Here is a 15,495-nt window from a genome sequence, read left to right as displayed (position 1 = left end):
TGTGACAGCCGCTTTATAGAAGCAGAGGCCTGCGACCTGTAGGGTTTGCGCACTGCAGCCAGTGACCATACACCCATGGCCCCTGCACCAGCCCTTTGAGCCCTCATGTCTCTGGGCATATGCACATATACGCACACACACAGACCGTTATCTGGCAGGGTGAGAAAACATCTAACCAAACTGACCTGACCTCTAATTAGTACTTATGGCAATGTGGCCCGTACACACACACACACACACACACACACACACACACACACACACACACACACACACACACACACACACACACACACACACACACACACACACACACACACAGATGCTTAAGGCAAGCAAACACTGGAGTGCGTTAAGCATAAAGACTCCTTCAATGTTGAACACATGTCAGCACACACTGATTCCTACACATCACACTCTTAACTCTTCCGTTTTAAATAGGATATTCACCTGTAAATTAGTTACTAAATGAGAGACAGCACAACTGACTGCAGGTAAGTCCATGAGACAGGACTTTCCTGTGCACGGAGAGAACCAGGAGAGGAGGTGGTGCTTTCTCACCCTCTGTTGCAGCTCTCGCCCCTCCCTTGAAACTTTGCAAGGGTTCCTCTGCTGGTCTACTATACTAATCACAGATGTGAAGCTGCACCGCTGTGTTCAGATTCAACAAGTTCCAATCATGGCTTGTGGCCCATCACCACCATGCTTGCTGTGTGTTTTCACTTGTGCCAAAGCATCTCATAGTGCGTTGGCCTTTAGTTATTTTGTGTGCCCACAACATCATATGAATTATAGAAGACATCCTAGATGCCCCAGGATGGATAAAAAGTATGCTGTGTACAATACCCAAGAGATATTTAGAAACAGTTATTAATCTTTTTTGGAAATGCAAGTATATTCTGATCATGGTATGATTCTAATTTCTATAATGAAGTGAACTGTACAATGGATATAGAAAGACTTTCCAAGTGTATTAGTACTGAGTGACAGCCTGTTTAGTCAGCTCAGATCCTGGTTGTACTTACACAAACCGTTCTTCTCAGATGCCTCTGAAGCTCTTCTCATTTCTCTCTCAATTTTCTCCTTCTTTTAGAGACTCTATCTAATCTCTTCCTGGGCCACTGCCTGTCTGAGACATCGAGCTCCTGGCCATGTTGTAAATTCATTGGAAAAAAAAAAAAAAAAAAACACCTTAAAAAAGCAGAGTGTTTAGTGTGAAAACTTCAGATTGTTTATTGATTTTTATTTGTGTTGTTGAATAAGTCTGTCTGACCGTGATGTCCCCAGTGGGGGCTTCACGTGGGGCACGGCATCAGCCAAGCACACGCAGAGACAGATGTACAAGAACATGAGTTTGGACAGCAAGGTTCAGTGGGAGCACATGCAAGGACACACAACCAAAGTGTGATGGGAGAAAAAATCCAAAAAATTAGCCCAAGGAAAATGATGCATTCATTTTATTGTCAGAACAATACTATTTGTGTACTCTTCTGTTTTGACAATGATATTTTGATTGACAAAGTAAGAATGAGCCATAGTTTTCTGATATATTAATACCTTAATCACTGTCTGCAGTGAAACCATTCTTCTGCACTGTACTTGTATATTACCTTTTTTTTTTTTTTTTTTTTTTTTACATTAAACCAAGTGTAACATTAATTACAAAAAATCCTCTGAATGACATTATTTTATTTATCTACTCATAAGAATAAATATAGATGTATGAATAGAATACAGATTGCATTCGATTGTGAGATACTGTGGAATTTACCCCCTGCCCGAGAGCATCCCTATAGTTCAAATCAATATTGAATTTGGAAAAATGTGGGAGCTATCATGGGGGATGCTTGCATTCTTCGATTGCTTTTATTGTTTGATTTATTTATGCAGTTTTTTCCATAGCTACTGTCTGATTCACTTGAAACCACAAGATCCAAATGATGGGGAGTAATTAGAAAAGCCAATAAAAGGCACAGAGGATTGAATGATAGAACGTGAACATTTGGATTTTCTTCAAGTCTTCCATCTGCATCTCATAACAGACTGAGAGTGCAGGCCGGCTAATGACGCTGACAGCTGCTTAATGTCTTCTTCACAAAACTGTCGCCATAAAACACAAGGCAAACAGGCGTTACCCTAAAGCGGAGTCTGTCAAGCCGTCACCTTAACTACACCCACTGTGGCACTGGGTGACAATGATGCATAGACTGTATGGACATAGCTAACCTGCTTCCATATAGGAAGTAAGCATGGGCATGTTTCCGGCTTCATCGACTCCAGCTCTAATTCACTTTGTAATGAGAAAATGTCACCCCTTTCTCTCTGTATCTGCTGCTGTCAGGCTCGTCATTATGGTCTTAAAATGTTCATTTTAACCTGCCCTACATGATCCTGGTGTTTTTGTTTCCCTATTTTGTTTCCCTATATATAAATTCCTATTTCTAATATGGGACTCCAAATTCACCCCTAAAACTGCTAGCCTTGTGAGCTTCATTTAACTGTAGCCAAACACTATGGGTGATGTCACACTCCCTTAGCCCACTTCTTTTTACAGTCTCTGGGATGACTGAGGAGGAACTCCCCTGTTGGGTGATTTCATACCTGTTTTGTTCAGACATTCTGACTTTTCTCTTTGGTTATGACCAAATCTTCAAGTGTTGAAATGCATCTCCTGTATATACATAAGTCAGATATATGTGTCATGAAGTAAACCTTCACCAAATTCTCCTGCACATTCATGAGCCACATTCACATGACTATGTCGAGAATATGACAGCTCTGTGGTAAAGTCCTTTAGTCCTTTTTACCTAGCTACCAGGAGTTCTCCACCCATTTTCTGGTAATTAAATGCCCATAACCATTGTATTTGTATCATTTTGATGCCTAACTCCGTGCACTAATAAATGGATAATTATTTGTTTTATTGGCATCTAACTGTACCCTTCTAAGGTTGTGGCTTTTATACATTTTTTTGTGAGTGCTAAAATTAGTAGCTCTGGCAGTAAAGGTAGTTCACCAGAGCAAAAAGACTGGAGACCCGTGGTCAGGACAACGTGATGTGATGAAATATGGCTGGACCTTGGTGTGGACTTTCTGATGACATTCAGGACGAGTGCTCAATCAAATAACAATAATAAATAAAACTATAGGGTGCATTTTTATAGTACTTCTGTTTTCAAGATGTTGTGACCCAACTTAGTCTGATAATATGATGAGCTTTCTATGCAGAGGAGGTTGGAGAGGGTGTTTGGAAAAGTGTTTGTACTTATAAGTGGTTTAACAACAATAACTGATTAATGCCACTGAATGGTATGTACATACTCCAAGACTGCCTGGACCCAAGGGAAAAGTGCATGTACTGAAGTCCATATCTGAGTAAAATATTTGTATGTGAGGCACTTAGTCGAATGTAGAGCAGTCAATCTCTGCATATTTATGTGTTTGCACAAGGCCTGTTTGTTTGCATGCGCGCCGCGTTAGCGCAGCTCTGTAAACGTGCGTGCCACACATCTGTTGCTGCGTGCAGTAATTTGCGTTCTCAGCTTGGTGCCCTGGTAATTATTCCAACACTACCTTTTGCTCCAACATTAAAAGCCTTCATCTGGTGGACATGAAACAGCAGAGCGCCCGATAAGGCTTCAAACGCTGCGTGCCATCCAAAGAGAAGCTGGAAAGGTGACGAGATGCAACATGGGATAGACGGGATTGTTTTCCTCTGGAGGTTTACTTTCACATTGCTCTTATATCTTCTTTGCTCAAACTGCACCAGAAAAATGTGTGATCACTGGATCCTTGAATGCATGAAACTTTAATTAATATTCTGTGGCAGCTTTTGGAATCAATCAAATATGGTGCACTGTGGTATTTTGTTTAGATAGTATAGTATAGATGCTGATAGGGAACAAGATGAATGTGATGCGATACAATATCCAACTTCAAATGAGTTGGATTCTTCAAGGAATCCAATGAATTTCTTATTCCTCGCAGTCAAAAACAGAAAGTACAACCCTCCACACTGCACTGCCCTGCCCCACTGAAGTCCTTTTGTTTTTGCTTGCTTTAATCACTAGTTCAAATGTCCTTTATCAAACTTATTTTAATATTATACATTCTGCCTTGCTATAGCTTTATAATATGTACTCTCACATGTTCCAGATTGTACTATGTTGGATATCTTTGTTAAATGAACTCTGATTGGTCATGAGTTTCTATCCAAGGAACAAACAGCAGCGTGTCATGGTGGAGGAAAACACAATTTGATGGCAACACAACTTTCTCCCTCATTTAAGTTGGATTCTATGTATTTTAAGCACAACTTATTAAAGTTGAGTTAAAGTACAGTAGAGCAGCTCCTCTGTGATAAAATTAATGTTTTTGTTTCCCCTTGTGCAGTTGATCATACTTTGGTGTGTCGGTGTGTGTTTTTGATGAGACACAGGGTAGGTGGTGGATGGCAGATTGGTGCGCTGGCCTATAAAGTGAAGGCCATTTTAGTGTTGTTCATACTATTACTCCTAAGCTAGAGAGTCTCCAGTTCAAATACTGATCTTGGCACTGTAGTTCTACTTATGAGTTTACACTATAGTATAAAGGAACATTGAGGCTAGTATTTTCCATGTGATTGGTCCTAGTTCATCATCTGTCTGACTGTCTGACTTTCTCTGGATGGTCTCCAAAATTGTCTTTAATACACTGTATGCCATCGGCCTTTGTGCCAAGTTCCATTTTTACTGGTCAGCCATTCTACTGTACTCAACAAAATTCAAAACAAGTACTTAAACAAACCCTTGTGATGTGAATAAAAGCAACCATGTGACATACAGCCACCCCATGCAAAGACTGAAATTACTCTTTGGTAGTCCAAAGATTATTACAAAAATATTAAAATACGGTCTGTTTTATGTGTTTTGAAATTAAAAAGAGGGGAAATCCATACAGTATTCACATGGTGTTGAAAAAGCACAGACAAGGTGTAAATTTCACTAAAAATCCACACACGTTTTTCCTCATGGGACTGTCGTCTTTGTTCCCTCTGTTTTTTCTTGTTATCGTCACTGAAACAAGTCAGTTTGTTCGCACATCCATATTCATAATTTCAAACTCCATGAATATTAATGCACCCTTAAAGACAAGTGCCGTTAGTGAAAAGAAAAAAAGAATCTGGAAAAAGGAGAAATATGACACTAGCGAGAGTGTGCAATGTTGAATTCATGTCAGTTTCAAAGCCCCAGTGTCTCTATTGCTGTGGCTGGCTCGTACCAACATGCTAATCAGCCCTACGCCTTACACTGTTCTGGCTAATTGTCGACAAATTATCTCAACTCTGAAATAATATATGCATGGCCCTTAACTGGAAGCATTCACACAAGCAAGGCAAGTCAACACTGCTGTTATAACAAGCAGATTGATGGCACAATTTATGTTTAGACTTAAATTATTATTATGCAAACTTGAGTCATTGTCTCGTCTCATAGACACTTAAATCCGTCTTGTTTTGATTTTTTATAAAGTTGATTAATGCAGATTTTTCCGCTCAACTTCATTTTATGTTCCCCACGTTCCAGTATGGCTCAGAGTTGCTTTGCTCTTTTTCATTTAATTGAGTTTAGCACCAAGTATAAAAGAACAGCATTACCATATACAGACCAAAAGTTAAATTAGAATTAACTTAATTACACCACAATTGTCTTCAGTGATTGGATTTTATTTTAATCCACTGGGAAGCCATAAAACAAAAAAAATCTTGAAAAACGTTTACCCAGTCATTAAAATGAGAATTCCACTTAAAACACTTAAAAGAATAAAAACAATACATCATGTCTGGCCTGCTTAATAGTGTCCTATCAAATTAGTTTATACCTTGTAGATAGCACAGGGAATTGTGAAAGGAGATTAAAGACAACCAATTACATCAGTCTTTTGGTCTTTAATAAGCAGTGGCATGAGGTAGTGCAATCCGGATGTAACCATTTCCTGTGGGAGAACCCATGGAACTTTTCATTACACTGTTCTCGAAGTGGCTTAAACATGAGTAATATTATGGCTCACATTGCATATATATATATATATATATATATATATATATATATATATATATATATATATATATATATATATATATACATATATATATATTTTCACTGTTATTATTTGTCTAACACATGATGGCATTGGTTCTTAGCCGTTCTGTGGATAGGAATTAGTGAGACTTATGGGTTCTGTAGCCAGGTCACGATATATGTAAACTTATCTTTATATTGCTTACAAGAGATAACACAGCTCTTGACAGTTCACTCTTTTAAATCCACCATTCACTCACTCAGAGCATGACTGGCCATTAAGAGATGTAGGTGGGGGAAAGTGTTTTGAGTCTTGAGCAGAATTACTGGATCACGATAAATGATAACACCAAAATGGATATTGTCAGAAGGATGAGATCCCAGTTCTATTTTTATAGCCATATAAATCACCAGCCCTGAACCTAAACTATTATTGACGTTACATACATTATGAAGCTTGTAAGCATTAGACAGGATGAAGATGATGGAACAAAACTCTATCTAGTTAAGTATTGTAACAGTACAGGGGAATTTGTGCAGATATTGGTAGAAAAATTATTTTTACTCTTGCCACATTTTTGTCAAGGCATTGCATTTGTTGAAACCCATTTGTCTAAGTGTGTTTCATTTGTTAAAGTGAGCACCATCTGGAGGCTGGTCCTAGCATGCCAGGTCTGGCTAACCAAAAACACAATTGACTTGGCTGCTTTAGATATTAAAGACTTTTTGTAAATTGTAAATCAATGATGCTCCATAGACATGATGTAACTCCAAGAAAACCCTGGGATTTCCCGCTCCTTATTATCTCAGGTTGTTGCATTGAACTTACAGTATTTAAAGCAGTTTTGGTGTTTGGGGGTTGTTAGATTGTATTAACCATGTTGAAGTATTTCTTCTTTTGGATTGATTCTCATATGTTCCCTGTGGTTTGGTTTACTAATCTCATTCTAATTTATGACTTTTCATTGCTTGTTTTTGAGCAAGTGTCTGTTTGATAAATTCAGCATGTGTGACTGTTGTGTGATATTGTGCAATACAGAATTGAACTGTATTCACATAAAAAGTCCTGCAAAATTGTTTCAATTAAGAAACAAAGCCCCCTTATACCTTTTACACTGAGAGGTCTCAACTACTCTACACTAGTGCCATTACAGTGCTTGCCACTTATTATCACAACAAGGCTATCTAATAAATATGCCATGATAGGCGCTACAAATCAGCCTTGTCTCAGATTTATGCCCTTAATAACTCCATTTGGCATAACACTGACACCTGCTCTGTCAGGCAAAAAGGAACTAAATATTTCAATCAGTGCTGAAGCACCAACAACTTTCTCTCCATCCTCCTTTGTCTCCTTTATCTTTGACTTTACTGCACTGCTCTTAACTGGCCATTTCCTGTGGCCTTTATTACACCAAAGTATCTGTATCTGAAAGTCCTCTTTTTAGTGTTGAGATCATCTGGCAGATCTCTTTTAGGCCTTAGTTTATGGGCCATGACATGAGCTATGAATGAGAAACAACGAGAGGGGCTTTAGAGCATTAATCATTGAGCAACATATGGTAATGGAAGGTTATCATTCGCTGAGATTAGGAAAGGAAAGTGGAAAAAGTGATATGGTGAGGTGAAAGAATTGAAGCAAGGGTGGTAAAGATAAAATGGCCTACAAACTGAAGGGGAAGATGACTTTTGACAGGTTCAGTAACAGCTGCATTAGTTTTGGTTTGAATTTTAAGGTCATGTCTGTTGTCCAAAAAACCTTACTAAGAATAATATTAATCTGTTTTGTCAGTGCATTTGGAAAACATACATGAACATGTTCTGGATCCTATAAATACACAATCAGTTACAAATCACAACAAATCACAACTACAGCTGCCCATTTAGGTTAACTAGACTTAAGCAGCCTGTCATTGGGTTTGAATGTTGTTGATATATATATATATATATATATATATATATATATATATATATATATATATATATATATATATATATATATATATATATATGTGTGTGTGTGTGTGTGTGTGTATATATATACACACACATATATATTTTAGGGCCAAGCACATTAACATGTTAATTTAATTATCACTGACAATTAACACCGTTAACGCCGTTTTATTATGTATTTATTTTATTGTAAACGTCTGTTTCTCATTGGCTTTTATTTTGAAAACGTCCATCGCGAGTGTTTCTTTAAGTGTGACGTCTTTTCTTTACACTTTTTTACATTTTTTCTGACCATGTGAGATGCAACGTGTCTGAGCCTCCACGAGCCATGGGCCCGGCCACAGGTTTGGCCGCAGGCTCCGGCTCCGGCTCCAGCTCTGGCTCGGAAGCTTATTTCTTTAGTTTCTTTAGTTCAGTGCTGCAGGGGGAGTCACTGATTTACCCAGATAACACTGGAAGAAAAAGTGTGATTGGTCCATTTCCATTCCATTATATTAACCCTTTGTTTCCCAAGAAATATCAGTCCAAGTTTATAACAATGATCTAGAAATTATTACTAGTGTAGTGTTTATTACTCACTGCATAAAAATATTGAAAAAAATATTCATTCAGTATTTTTTCTTGAGCCTTCACTGAATACCTTGAAGGCTTTGAGGGTTTCCCTGTGAAAGAAATTCTGGTTGCACAACAAATGTATGGCTCTTTCATTTACATTTCCAATAAAAGTGCACTATACTCTACTTTTTAATTCATTAATTGGTTTTCACTTGAACTCATGCGATTAATGCGATTGATTTTTGAAATTTTTGCCCAGCCCTAATATATATGTATATATGCATATATATGTACATATACGCTGTTTAGACCTGGTTTAGACCTGGGTCACTTCTGGTTTAGACCTGGTTTACAGTCGTCCCTCGCTCTAACGCGATTCACTTTTCGCGGTCTCGCTGTTTCGCTGATTTTTAGAATTTTTTTTTTTTTTTTTGTGCAATTTTGCATGCCTTTTGTTTTTAGTGTATGAACACGTATTGCGTTCCTCCTGCTGCGTCCTGATTGGCTAAGTGACTCCTGTCTCCTGAACAGTACAGTACAGAATATGTTCAGCTGCCAAATTTAAATAAATGTTCAATCTCTAGCAGTGTGATTCTGAAGTGCTGTATGTCTGCAAGTTTTCTCTCCGACAAAATCCACAACGTCGACGAAATGTTCTGCACCGACAAAGTCTCCTGCGCTCACACCCAAAAGACAGAGGACAATGCAAACCATCAAACAAAAAGTTGGACTTCTGGACACGTTGAAGGAAGGTAGAAGTTACGCGCTGTAGCAGAGTTTTGCACCGGATCTTGTACCCGCAAATAGTTGCTGAAATCAGGACCGTGAGCCCGCGCAGCAGGGTCCATAAAGAGCGATCGGGTGACAGCCGCTCTTACCTCCATGAGGTGCGGAGCAAAGCCGGTCCTTTCTCCTGCGGTCACCTTCGAGCCCATCCTGACAGTGAGTCCTGTTTTAGTCCTAGTTCAGTTCTGGTTTAGTCCTCCTCTTCAGTCCTGGAATCAGTCTGAGGTTAGTCCTGTTAAGTCCTGGTTTAGTCCTGGTTCAGCTCTGGTTTAGTCCTGGTTTAGACCTTGTTTAGTCCTGGTTCAGTCCATATACGGCTCAAAAGTTCAGCTTTTTCGCAGTTATTTTGGTGAGAGTAACTTAAAGTAATGCAATAGTAATGTAATGCCTTACATTTTAAATGCAGTAATATTGTAACGTAACAAATTACTTTGAAATGACAGTAATAAGTAATAAATAACGCATTACAGTTTTAAAGTAACTTGCCCAACAGTGTTAATTAATACATTTTCCATTTACACAGATAGTAGAAAGCCTGCTTTAAAGTACTGTGGTACAGAGGAAAATGCATTGCTTACTTATGTGCAATGTGAGTAAGATACTGCATATAATCGCAAGCTAGTGTTTACTCTGAGAACAAATGAGGACATGGGTGTGTAAGAGAGGGTCTCTTTACAGTCCGCTGCTCTGTGCCACCGAGCCTGCAGCCTCCTCACTGCCCCCCCTTGAGCCTTAGGTAAAGATTTATAGAAGATCACCCGGCTCTCATCACTATGCATTTGAATTATCTCATCGTCCACATTAATCTACCCATTATGTTTGATTTAATTTTCATAATAATTAAAGTGAACCATCACTAAATTAAAAGCATTCGGGGGGGCGTGTCCAATGTATGTGTGCATGTGGATACATCATGTTTGATGCATCCACTTTATGGAGGACTTGTTGTGGATATACATGCAAGAACACAATAGTTTTCCCACAGTTTTACCTCTGGTGGTCTCTGCCACTCTCCTGCTTGATAAAGTGATTAGATTGATAGATGCAGTCCGTGCAGAAGGGAAGAAAGGATAAATGGGAGTGGACAAAAATGATTAAATTAGCATACTGCTGTGACACCCCTGGAAAACCAAACCAGTGTCCAAACTGCATTGGCTGGCTAGTGTTGTGGGTGTTTACAGTGAAGCACCCAGATTAAAAGAGTCCACAGGCTCAGAGGTGGAGAGAGCAGGAGGTAAGCCCTCTCCTGCTGCTGCTTTTGCTGCTGCTGCTGCTGGGCAGTCTGTGTGATGTCTGCATTAGGTGGCAGCAAAGGTACAGTACTCCACCACCTCACACATTGCACTGTATGCCTCTTTGCGCTTGTTAAAAGTCTAACAATACATAGCTATACTGGCACATTTACTCACTTTTGTTAAAATAAAGAAATAAAAAATTTAACTGGGTAATTAGTAAAAATATACTTAAGCAACTTCTACATCTTGATCTTGGCCTATTCTTCGCTAGAACTACAATCAAATCAAATCAAATACAGTGTTTTCATAAATAGAAAGGGTGACTTGAGCCACCCAGCTCTGCTTCTTCTTACTGTTTTTCCATCTAATTGAATAGTGTTTGTCCTCTTAGCTGAGAATAAACCATTAAAGTAATAACATTTTCATCCTTTTTGCTATAAAATATAAAGGTATATCTCATTTTATATCCCTAACTCGCTATGTTGTTTGGTTTTATAAGAAGCAGTAACAGAATTGCATGTATGCTGTATAATCCTCCATAAACTAGCATATTACCGTTTAAGAAATCATTGAGTATTACTGTCAGCGTGGGTTTAGCTTAAATGGGGCGCTGTGGGACAATGGCTCTGTCAAATCAGAATATTTGCCAATTCTGCATTCAGTCAAATGATTGCCAGGACAATGGCAGCAGCCAGGCCAGAGAAAAGCCAACGCGCAATGAGCTAATGAAATCAAACGTGCGGCGCGGGTTTGCATGTTAATGTCGCGGCTGCGTGTCGATAGTGTTTAAACATGTCAGCAGGTGGATAGCTAGATGGATGGCCCTCTGCCTGCCTTTCAGTCCTCAGCCTAAGGAAGTTAAACAGCATCTGCCTTAAATAGAAAACTTCAATATCTATTTGCAGGAACAGCGTGGAAAAGGGAACAAGGCAATGGATGAAATTTGCTGTTAACGAGAGAGAGGTGGATGGACATCGAGGAAAGTGTTGAAATAAGGCAATAAGTCCCTGACCTCAAGTGTACATTGCGACACATTGACGCTGTTGTCATTTGTTAATCAATACATGTGCTGTGTAGCCTGTACGTTTAATGGCATGGGGCTGCCAGAGCGCCAATGAAATTAAAAGCAAGACCATGGCCTGTTTTTCTCTTTAGTCAATTTACTTCCTGAAGAGCCGCAAATAACGTGACATTGAGTGGCTCTATACGGTCTTATTTAGACCTTGCCGTTTTTATTATGTAAACATTTAATTTAATATTCTATTCAGAATCTTATACTGGATCCTGAACCAAACCCAACCAAAGTATCCATTACATTTATAACTAGGCATTGACAACAATACTTTTTCAACTTATTATTATTTTGTATTACTTATTATTGTGTAGTCTAGTAAGATTTGAGCTGTAGAGGGTTGAATAATTAATTTGTACTTATTATTATTATTTTCATACTCGAAGGTTGAGTGAATGCAGGCCCCTGTTATCCAAATCATTAAACTGTGTGTGTGTGTGTGTGTGTGTGTGTGTGCGCGTGCGTGTGTGTGTGTGTGCGTGCGTGTGTGTAGCTTACCCTCATTATTCTCCATCTTCATTAATAACAGCTATGCTTTTTAATTTCTTTTGCAGGGCTTAAATTAAATGTGTCATCCCTTAAAATAAATAATTTGGTTGGCGGTGCCCTCACTCTCCTTCTCTTGCGCTCTCTGCAGAAGCCCACTTTTATCATCAGACAAAAACAACAGATAATTTACAAGATAAATAAAGCATTCCACCAATTAGTCTTAAGTTAAATAAATGACTCATAAATTCCTAAACCATCAGATATTATGGATTTGACATTCATAGTGAAGTTCAAGCACAATCAATTGTAGTTCAACATATTAAAGGTACACTATGTAACTTCTTGTGGAGAGTGCGTCAATTAGGTTCTTTTCCTGGGAGTGGCATCGTTTGCATAGATTTACTTAGATAATGCATCAAAACTACACACAGTGGGAAGAATACTTTGAAAGAATACCTACATTAAATTTAAAATATATTAAAGCATATCACTAATTGGAGATGGAAAAATCACACATTGTCTATTTTCTCACTGATTATGTGCAGTTTGAAGCCTTAATTACATTATTTAAAAATGCAATGTATTCCTTTGATTTAAGAAAAAAAAAAAAAAAGTATTCTGAAAGCCACCAAATGATAAGGTAACTGTACCAGAATACTCAAAATGAGTCTTCAGAATATTCTCTGTACATGTATTCTGTACTTACTTCCCAACAGTGACTATATACATTGCCTTTCCAGTTTAACTAGACCTTTGGCATGACAGGAAGGGGAAAAACTTTTATTTTTTCACTGTGCTCATGCTCACAACATCACTCCGCTGTAGTTTCCGTGTTCCTTTATTGTGCCTTTCCATGTCAACACATTTATCTTTCTGTGAGACAACATGCAGGCAGCATGGCGATGCGTGATCACTTTGTCCTCCCAGTTTTTGTTGCCGTTTCTGTCCTCTGTACTTTTACCCCCTATTGTTGGCTGTTGTTCCCTTCCCTCTTTCCCTTCTTCCCTAACCCCCTGCTCCCTCGCTCCCTAGTGCGATCCCCCTGTGCGCCTGCTCCATCTCCTGGGCCCTGACCCCTCCTGGTGACCCCCACGAAGCAGCGGTGACTTTGGTGCACAGTGCAGCCTAGTTGCTAGAAGTCAGTGCGGAGGCTACAAATATGAGCTGCAAACTTTATTTCCCCAAGTCAGCATAAAAGTATGTGTGAGTGTGTGGGAGAATAGATCCTGTTGCATCCTTCTGGCCCAACGAGTGTGTGCGTATTGTGTATCCTGTTGCACAGTAGACCTCTGTCAGTGTCTGCCTCCTGATCTGATTGATTGTTCTGGGTAAATTAGGACTGGGCGCTGGTGATGGGCACAGGAGTGAGTTACACCCTTCACTTGTGCCCTTGTCCTCCTCAACCCGCCATGTTGCTGATTTTATCTTTCATATAACGCTCATTATCTGGTCATATCAAGTTACTGGATGTCATTACAGCATTACTTCTTTTTTAAATGATTCTGTTTCTCATCTGTCAGACTTTTGTTTTTCAAAACTTCTGCACACATCATCATACCAAATAACTCAAAGGTCGGCTATATAACTGTTCTGATGGGGAATTTGCCACCTGGTTGTCTCCATAGAGATGTCATTGCTTTGCCTGGAATATTAAATTACTCAAATGTGTAGCTCAAACATACCTTGAAAAACATTTTTACTGTGAGTGTGCTTGCCTCTCCACAGATCTGACATGCAACTTGGCCTTGTGGCTTCACCTGCTTATCTATTCTAGATATATATGTTTAATGCCATACTATGGAACATTCCAGGCAAATCTGCAGAAGCATTCTGCCTGACATCTGACAAACTATTACAATACTTTTTACTGGCTTGATCACTTTTAAACTATGTCTGTTTTACTTAAGAAAAGACAAAAACATTGACTTATTCTTTATACTGTGATTCATACCATGGCAAATCTGGCTGTACTGTATTTGTGTGCCACTCTTCGAATATAAATAATTGCATTGTTTTAACTGTTGATCTACAAGCTAATCATTCATTTTTCTGTATATTTCTCTCATTCCGTTACTTCTGCTCTTCTCATGCCCCTTCTATTTAATATAGTTCTTAGCACTATAAACTGCTGAATTGGTAACACTGTCAAAAAAGCTGCTGGCAAATGTGGCTGGGGAAACTGGACCCCTCCTCCATAAATAGATGTTTGTTTGCTCTGTGTTTGTTTGCATTGGCTCTTTTTGGATTAGGCCTGGAGGGACCATTTTTCAGGCAAGACAACGCAGCTTTTGGGAATAGTCAGAACGTCCACCCACTGTGTTGTTTTTACCTATCCGTTACTCGTCTCCTAATGTATAGAGATATGTTTTTCCTTTGTGGAATTACACTGTGTAAAATCATATAACCTCTCAAGTGAATCATAAAATTTGCTTTAATGTTTTATCTTATTTTTCTCTCAAAGTTGAGATTTGCTGCTTAAACGTGCATGAATCACTCCAAATATAACTTTGAGAGGATAAATGAGAAGGGAAACAATTAAAACTTGGTTAAAAGCTCTTAAAAGTCTATTTTGCATAATATGTTTCCTTTTCACAGCCTCCTTATCGAAAGACATGAGTGCAAACCGGTATGCTTTTCAGTGAAGAATGTAGTTTCTTATCTTTCTCTAGGTGTATTTCCTGGAACTACTCTGAGCAAATTCCGTTAATCTTTTCCTTATTATTTGTTATTCTTTTATAGTTACTGTTACTGTTCTCTAAATCACTTTTCCTCCTCTTGCACCAGGACTCTGGCGAACTCCACCGCGCTACAACCTCTCGGAGAGCTTCATCAGTTGGTTCACTTTGCCCAGCACCTCTCCTTCCTCTGTCTCCCTCCCTTCCCTCTCTTTCTGTCACTTCCTCGTCACCCTCTCGCTGCCTGGCGCTTCATGGCACACGGGAACCAGCCCTGCCTCTCAGCTGCCGACCACTACACCAGAGAGGAAGAGGCAGCCGGTCACTGTACTGTTGGAGCATCCCGCAACAAGGAGCGAACAGTAGAGCGCGAGAGAGCCGGAGAGTGAGCGGAGTGGGACAGAAAAAGCAAGGAGCAACGTCACAGAGCTGTGTCCTTGAAAACTGCACCACAACTCTTTGAAGAGAGCCGGCAAACGGTGTGAGTAACATGCATCTCAGCAGTACACATGTGGATTTGTCTGTGCGCTGGTCTACTACTCTTGTGTACTGAGTGCTCATGAGTGCGTGTGTATGTGTGAGTAAGTGTGTAACCTGCTGCTTGTGCATTGACCTGCCAAGCTTTCAGTGAAGGGGTTTTTGGCTACCGGTGTTCTCTGCTATTGTCT

At 39.3% G+C, this 15,495-nt stretch overlaps 1 long non-coding RNA gene across 1 annotated transcript in view; it reads left to right on the top strand.

Moving 5' to 3' along the window:
- LOC129409232 (uncharacterized) overlaps positions 1-15,049 on the top strand; it is a 56,115-nt gene extending 41,066 nt beyond the window's left edge. The window contains exon 4 of the long non-coding RNA XR_008632304.1: positions 14,937-15,049. This is a non-coding gene — a long non-coding RNA (uncharacterized LOC129409232). The remainder of the gene's footprint in view (positions 1-14,936) is intronic.
- Positions 15,050-15,495: the final 446 nt, after the last annotated feature.

The sequence above is a fragment of the Boleophthalmus pectinirostris genome, unplaced genomic scaffold (genome assembly GCF_026225935.1).
Source record: "Boleophthalmus pectinirostris isolate CB_2022bp ecotype Guang Dong unplaced genomic scaffold, ASM2622593v1 HiC_scaffold_19, whole genome shotgun sequence".
NCBI classification, from domain to species: Eukaryota; Metazoa; Chordata; class Actinopteri; order Gobiiformes; family Gobiidae; genus Boleophthalmus; species Boleophthalmus pectinirostris.
This window is presented reverse-complemented; position numbering and strand designations above follow the sequence as displayed.